The sequence below is a fragment of the Limanda limanda genome, chromosome 15 (genome assembly GCF_963576545.1).
Source record: "Limanda limanda chromosome 15, fLimLim1.1, whole genome shotgun sequence".
Taxonomy (NCBI): domain Eukaryota; kingdom Metazoa; phylum Chordata; class Actinopteri; order Pleuronectiformes; family Pleuronectidae; genus Limanda; species Limanda limanda.
In genome coordinates this window covers 10,789,700-10,797,980 of record NC_083650.1, presented here as the reverse complement: position 1 = coordinate 10,797,980, position 8,281 = coordinate 10,789,700, and the positions used below count along the sequence as shown (strand labels likewise).

Sequence of the window (8,281 nt, the reverse complement as noted above, 5' to 3'; positions counted from 1 at the left end):
AGAGAGAGCTGGAGAGGTAGAGTGAAAGAACACCCGAAAAGAGAGAGGTAAAATATGGACTTTTTTTTTTAAATCTCTCAGTCTCATCCAGTGCTGCAGAGTTCAGAGCTGCATTTCTATGAACCTCAGAGAATCTGACCCTCACTTCCAGGGCGGAAAAACACACTCAGCTATAATGAGCAGTGCCTTAACTCAGAGAAGTCACTCTGGCAGGAACATCCTGAAGTTTGAAATCTCCGGTTGTTTGCATATTTCTCTTCTATTCCTCCGCTAATGTTTATTAAGAGTCTTGCTAATGTGAGACCTCCCCACAGATCCTCGTGATCAAAGGTGTTATGGCTTCTTGCTTCCTCATAAAACCAGATGGACCTCTGGCACAGTATGATGCTTGTCTCCATTAGCCAGTTCATTAAGAGCAGCATGGCTTATTCGACCAGGTATTGATGATAATGCAACTGCTGCAATGCAGATGTTACAGGATCATGCATCACTGAGCCTGTGGTTTAGGTATCAGATGGATTCACAAACTTTTCATGCACGTGCACACACACACGTGCGCACACACACACACACACACACAGACACACACATAATCATCGATGGTTCCCTGCTGACTGGACACCTGGTACTTTCGTCTCAATCACCAAAGCAGCGATACACACACAGATTTCTTTATTATTTTATGTTGTCGTTTTGGGACGTTTTGTCTGTGTAATGTTTTTTGCTGGTTTGCATGTGTGTTTGTGTGTGTGTGTGTGTGTTTGTGTATCTAACTGGGTCAAACCCCTCTGTTGCCTCTCAGATAGTCCATTGGGAGATAAACACAGAGAGATGAGCTTTAATCCAGGATTGGAGCTGGATCCTCTAACTCAATTAAACATCTCTATCTTACAGGACCCACAAACACACACACACACACACGTAACAAACATTGCCCACCCTTCACTTTCAATGACACCCACAATCCTGCACCACCTCACACACTCACATTGTCTCGCCAACATCAGCAGAATCAATGCATCTGTGTCCTGCTCCGGTGCATGTGTGTGATGTAACAACGCTCTGTCACAGATTGTGTGTTTATTCTGTGTGTTTCATAATCACACACTGTTGAACATGGAGCAAACTGTCTGTGATTATTTCTGACAAAACCATCTCAGCTAAAGGTCCATTCATCTGCTGGTTCTGATGCTCTCCGATGTATTAAATGGTCTTCATTAGAAGAGTGAGGTCCCTCAGTTGTCATGAACCTAAACATGATGGAGTCTCTTGTTACTGGTGAGTGTTTTTGAGGTAAATTTCCTATTGTGCAAGTTACCTAATAAGAATCAGTAGGGAACTCAATTTAAAAAGAAATATTAAACACATGTGACAGCCAAGATTATTTCAGTAAAGTTTGACAGTGTATCGATGCACAGACACCGGCAACATGTGCTTTCAACAAATAACAGGAGGAAATGATGGAAACAGGTAGGGAGAGGTGTAAATCAGGAGAAATGAGACATGCCTGCGTCCACACATGCATGAGATGAGGACACACACACACACACACACACACACACACACACGCACACACACACGCACACACACACGCACACACACACGCACACACACACACACACACACTGACTTGTCCATTCACCCTAAGCAGGAATGACACTGAAACACAGACAAGTGTTCTTGTCATTGAAGCCTGAAATTACCTTTCCTTCCTGCTGTTGATTGCGTTTTACGAGCTGCGACCCCATGATAGATTCAATGTGTGTGTAATTGTGTGTGTGTGTGTGTGTGTGTGTGTGTGTGTGTGTGTGTGTGTGTGTGTGTGTGTGTGTGTGTGTGTGTGTGTAGTCTTACACATCAATTTGAGAAAGATTTGAATTCTGCTGGCAAGATTGAATTTATGCATGTGGGGTAAACACCATGCAATGAGAGAGCTGTCCGGTCAGTTCACAGTTTCACTTCTCCAGTGAACGAGGTGAGGCTGAGTCCTGAGGCTGCATGATGCTGCAAATAAGGTGCAACACACTTCGTCCTCACATTATTTGGTGTGGCATGATCACTTGCTATTTGGGAGCTAATGTAAGCAAATGATTTCAGACCTAATGGCACTCAGTGTGACACGGGACTCTGCCAGGGAGCAACAGTCCCTTAAGATTTAATCAAGCTGCAACAAATTTCACACACTCAGAGATATCAGTTCTCTTGATGTTTCCGTTTGTTTTCATCATGACCAATGAATTATTCCTCAGGAAATTAGAATACAAAACAAAACACGGTTTCTCACTATGTTGAAGTGAAAAAGTGAAAAATAAATTCCCTGATCCCGACCTTTATTGTGATCTGCACGAAAATCTATTTTGGACCATGTTCCCTCCTTACAACAAGTTTCACAGAAATCCATTCTGTAGTGTTTGTTTAATCCTGCTGACAAACAAACCAACAAACAAACAGACCAATGGACAGGGGTGAAAAAAACATGACCATATTGGTAAGTATATATATACGATATTATATATCTATATCCTTTCTAATTTCTAATTTCTTAAAAAAACAACACTTTCTCCACCACAGGTGTCACTGTTTTATTGTAAATTTGAGTTTGCAATTTTCTTATGTTGTCTGTTGTGGATTTCACACTTCATGAGGAACTTCTGAATGTTTGTGAAATTTTTCCAACTCCAAACACAAAGCTGAGCAAAAGGTTTTCAGAAATATGAAGTCAGGTTGGCTCCTAGTGACAGTGATAGGTTGGACATGACATAGTCTTTAACTTTTACATTCCCTGAGGGCATTTCCATTTTGCACAGGAAGGTCAGAGGTCATGGTCTGCGATGGCACAGCGCCTGTGGAGCCGGCAGGAGCTCAGCCTCACTCTTGTTCACTGACACATTCATCAGGGTGGATGCTCGCTTGACATGAAGGATGGATGCCAGGGTTTTCAGGTCAAGGTTGGTATCGCACTCATTATGCCAACAGGCAGCCATGTTGTATTTTGCCAGATGGGCTTGTGTTGGTCTTGTAGGATGCTACAGTGAGACAGTCAAAAGACAAATCCAAAGAGGGTCATTAGCAATAATATGGATTGTCCTTGTGTAGGAAAAACAAACATCCAACTCTGACATTCAAGTTAAAACAAAGACTTTCATCACTCAAGCTCTGCAGCATACAACAAACACACAGAGAGGTAATCCTGCTCCTGCAGCCCAGATGTCTTCCAGCAGGCAGACAGTAAAAGCTTTACTGGCAACTCGACTAAAAAGACCCACAGTCAGGAAACCAACACACACACATGACGGACAATTAGATGGTTTACATCTCAGCTTACAGCTCATCTCAGATTGATCTTTAGATAATCTCTGCAGATGTTTGATTTCAGACTTCAGTCGTGTGCAAACTGCAAACAGGGAAGATACAGAAATGTTTCCATGTATTTTGTAAAGCACTTTGTAACCTTAGAATTTAAGTCGTATCATTATCATTTTTATTATGATTTTATAAAGTGCATTTGTTGGTCATACAACAATTTATACCGAGAGAGTGGAATATACTGGATAGTGCAATGAGGATTTTTCTATAAACAGACTGGTTGGGACCTCCAGTGGTGAACAGGAGAAATGCATCAGGCCTTATTAAACAGAGAGTCAGTAGGTGGCGCCACTGCTGTGAGAATGAAACGTTTGGGTGTGAGCTCATTGTCCAAAGGGTAGGGAAGTTCAAATCCCTGGAAAACACACTCACTCACACACACACACGCACACGCCCACGTACACCCACGCATACCAACAAACACACACACGGTTTTTCGCATCTATCCGTATGAGGACATGTCATTAACTCTCATTCATGGTTAACAGCCGAATCCAAACATTAACCATGACCAATTCATACCTCACCTCAACGTTAACCTAACCACAATTCACATCTTACCACTATCATTACCCCAGGACCTCATGACGACCCATTAGGTGAACTGGTCCTGACAAGGTCAGTGTTTATTCTGGAAAAGGTCCTTCAGCTGTAACAAAAATGAGTACACACACACATACACACACTAATTATGAAGTTACACATGTCGAACATGTAACTATAACATGCAGCTCCTCCCTGGGGCCTGTTTCACAATGAGTTCTCTCTTCTGTTTGTCTACTTTTAAAACAGTCAAAGGCAAACCAGACCTTGAGCGGCGGCCTGGAGGATGTTTACACACTATCAAAGTCCAGGAGTCAGAGATCGAACACTTTGTCTCTGCCTCTCCATGACATTTGACTCAGTAGCTGCCGCTCTGTGTTGATCCTCCTCACAGTGTACACTGTAGCTTCCAGCAGCAGTCTGTGTTTGTCTAAATCTGCCTGATTGTTGCATAAGGAGAAGGAGAAGCACATGTAAGAGTTTCATTGTTATTGCTCACAAGGTCTCAGGTGAAACCGCATCAAGCTTCTATCAAAACATCAGTCTGAAGCTCAGGAAACCTTGTGACATGTCAGAAAAACGTGAGAATGTGGTTGTCAGGTGGATTTTCCAGGTGACGTGTCACCTAGGTGTGTCCGTGTCCTCGCCGGTGCCCTCGTCTCTAATTTCCTTCTCCAATAACGACCTCTGCTCCTGCTACTTGAACAGAAAACCACAGGGTTTCATCTTTAAAGCTCGGGTTCTGACTTGATGTGTCGGCTGAAAACTAAATCAGAAAAAAATGTGCTGCTGTTTAAGTGGAACAAAATCCAAAAGACAAAGAATTTCACCAATATGCTTAAATAGCAGGTTTGGATTTAATCTCCTGTATCAAACCAAGGTTGTCTTGTGCTTTTCCAGAAAATAACTTATAATTCTCTGCATGTTTACCTCCAGATCCCGGCGTGTCTGACTCTGACATACTGACAGACATGTGACTTGCCTGGAGAAGCTGTGGGTTGACAGACAGTAAGCCGGTCGGCCCGCGTGCAGGAATGGGAACTATGGGAGGCTGGTGTTTGTGACAGCACAGGCGCGTGGCTTTGTTGCTGTCAAACCGGTCCGAGGAGGAGGAGGAGGAAGAAGAAGAAGAGCTGTCTGTTTGCATGAACCAGCAACAGTATCTGTTTGTTTTGGGGGAAGAAAAGCGCAGTGAGACACAAATTGCTTTGTCCGTGTAATGAACAGGCTTTTCCATAGTAGTGACAAACACAAGGATTTCTCAGACATTATCACAGATATGCTTTGAGCACAGAAATAACAGTGTAGTTTAGTGTTTCATTAAATCGACAGACTGGATGGATCCATTTATTTGGAAGTGAGACCACAGTGAAGTACGCTTTGTGTGTCCCTGCAGCTTTTGCTCTTCTGTACTTCACAGGGGCTCCAGATCCTCTTAATCATCCCGACTGTCCAAACTCACACAGCACATCTCTCTCAGTGACATTTCCAACATCACAAAGACTCACACATCAAATGAAGAGTCCTGGGAGGTTGGAGTGAGGGTTGAATGTAAAATATAACATGAAACGTAGAACATCAAACTCAGTATTTCCTTGTATAGCACCATATTGAAAATAAAAGGTTCTGAGATTTCAAGAAAAGGTCGTAGTATTTCAAGAATAAAGTGGTTTGATTTGAAGAGAAAAAAGTTGTTATATTATAAAAATATAGAGGGATTCTTTAGCAGATAAGAAACAAGGAGAACATGCACTTGTATAATTATGTCTTTTTCCTTGAAATATTACAACTTTATTATTAAAGTGGCCCTGATACTCTCGATTTGCACTTTATTAATATTCTTGATTTAGGGTTTTTTCTTGGCATCTTTCGACAAATTTGTTTGATCATGCCAGGCTTCATTAAACGGTGGCCGAGGTGTCTAACGTTTCACTCAAGTGCAACTAACAGACAACATGAATGTAAAAGCGAATGAGACACAACAGAAACACAATCACAACGGAAGTGAGCGACAACAGATGCTGGTAATGGATGTCATCATTGTGACTTTTGCGGTTGTTTTTTCTGTCAAAGAGCTTGTGTGAGACGTCTCGTCCATCGTAATGTTACACTTCAGAAGAATCCTCTTCACAAAGCAGAGTGTTCTCAGCTCTTTGGTGCTATAATGGAAATTAGCTTTTTGTCCTTTCCCCAGTTTTAATGAGTCTTTTTCATCTGTATGAAATGTGATGCTTAATGTGACTATAATTGAATCTAAAGACACTTTAATAGGTGAGGGTTTTCTTTTTGTGTTGTTTAGTAAACCCTAACAAAAGCACCTGTGCTGACATTTAAATAAAAAATTAATAAAAAATAAAAGAAAGATAAAACAGGAGTAAAAAAAGAATAACTCCTTCCACCTCCCAACTCTTTCTACTCTGTCTCACTGAAGGTTACCTTGATATGTGATTGATGTCGAGAATCTGAAATCTCATTTTTTGTTTTATCCTCATCTGTCACTGAGTGTCTTTTCTACTGTCTCTGCTGAGTGGATATGTATCAGACGTCTGCAGATTGTAAAGAAGAACAACTGATCAGATGAAAAGATTTCTGTCTGTGAGGTTTAAATCCAGTCCAGAAATAGAACATGTTCTTCAATCCCAGATTCAGTTATCTGACAGGATATTTCTATCTGTGTGGTGTTTTACAAAGAGAACAGGCAGATAACTCACACTGAGAGTGAACAACAAAACGCCAACAGCAAGAGGCAGCTCTTAGTTTGATAATTGAACTGTACTGTATTATTTATAAGCCTTTAGCTGAATGATTATTTTTAGATATTTACATTACTTTAAAAACACTATTTTCATTGTATGCAAGGATACAATTAACTCACTGGATTGTATAAAAGAAAATTGAACCAAATGAGCGCTTTTCCTGACATGTTTTCCCAGATAAACCTTCATCTCACCACATCCATCTTATCCAAACCAGAATCTTATCTTTAGTGAGTGGAACATAAATCCTTTCTTTGGTGAAGCTTGATGGAAACATTTCTGATATAAACCTCAGTGTGGGAAGAGAAACATTAATACATGGAAAGAATTAACAAAATCAACTGAGAAATTGCCGATCTGTAAAAAGTGGTTCCCAACTGTTTTGGCTTGTTACCACGATTACCCAGATTTTCTACCGGTTTGGTTATTGTAAGGTGCAGATCTAAAAAGGTGCAGACTCTTCTGAGGGCCATTCCAACTTTCTTTGTTTACTTTTCAGAGGCCTGAAGATTTAAAATCATCTATTAGATAAGTTGACAACAAGAAATGTAAATATGTGGTAATACGGACTATAAACAAAGTAGAGCTGAGGGGAATGCCATTTGTTTTCCTGACGATTGAGATACATTAAAGGTTGAGGGATCATGGTAATAATGGATCATCCTGACATTCACATGATTTGTGTGTACCCGATTTGTGTGTACAAGATTTGATGTCAACGAATCTAAAAAAAAAATTGTGCTAGGTTGAGCTATTTCCTTCTGGACCAGAGTGGGGGACCAACAGAGTAACATCATCAGCCATGACAGTAGCACAACCACAATTTTTTCACTTCACATGTTAAATAAGACATTAAGGAGCCTCCGCACAAATCTCTTCAGAGTGGTTCTGTCGATCTGCACGTTCCAGGTGAATGAAATAGAAATATTCCAATCTGCTGTTCAGGAGGTAGAGCGAGCTCTTCCTGTTAACCCTGATTCAACCGAGGCAGAGTTGCATAAATAACCCCTACACACACAAACACACACACACCACGCCAGTTTGTTAATCACATATCAAGCTGTACACACTGTAGGTACCTGGCACACCTACAAATCACCCGGTGGCTGTTTGTCTTTGTGTGTGTGTGCCACGTCTGTCCTATTTGCCACGTCTGTCCTTCAGTTGTGCTGCAGATAATGTATTAGAGCAGAGTGAGTTACTGCCTGAGAGCTGGGTGTTTCCTCCTCGCCCAGGAACATGAGAAAAGGTCATAAAGAAGATGGAAAAATCTCTGGGTCTCATGTATTAACTGGGACATTTGTGGGGGATCAGTTCAAAGCGCTCAGATTCAATTGTTCTTTTATAAAAGCTGCATCGGCGGAGGTATCGTTTTCTGCACAGGAGCTGTGTGCCAGTCTGTGCCGTGCTGGAGGAAGTCGAGCCGGCTTCCAGCAACGCCTCCTTTTTCCTGAGAGTTTGACAATATTCACCAACTGATGCAGTTTGCTCAGCCTCCTCTTCTAAGATACCAGAGCTCTGACATAAGAGAGGCTTGTTTCATCGAGCTGTCTTTGTGAAATGTGAGAACAAAACTGTAAATACACCCAAGCAATGATGAGAAGAGGAGGAAGAGG

General features: G+C 41.4%; 1 long non-coding RNA gene across 1 annotated transcript; it reads right to left on the bottom strand.

The window, feature by feature from the left end:
- Nucleotides 1-2,574: 2,574 nt before the first annotated feature.
- LOC133021025 (uncharacterized) lies at nucleotides 2,575-5,514 on the bottom strand. Its single transcript, XR_009682948.1, has 3 exons — nucleotides 4,176-5,514; nucleotides 3,928-4,015; nucleotides 2,575-3,026 (listed from the first exon to the last, which is right to left on the bottom strand). It is a non-coding gene; the product is annotated as an uncharacterized LOC133021025 (long non-coding RNA).
- Between the last annotated feature and the right edge of the window lie 2,767 nt (nucleotides 5,515-8,281).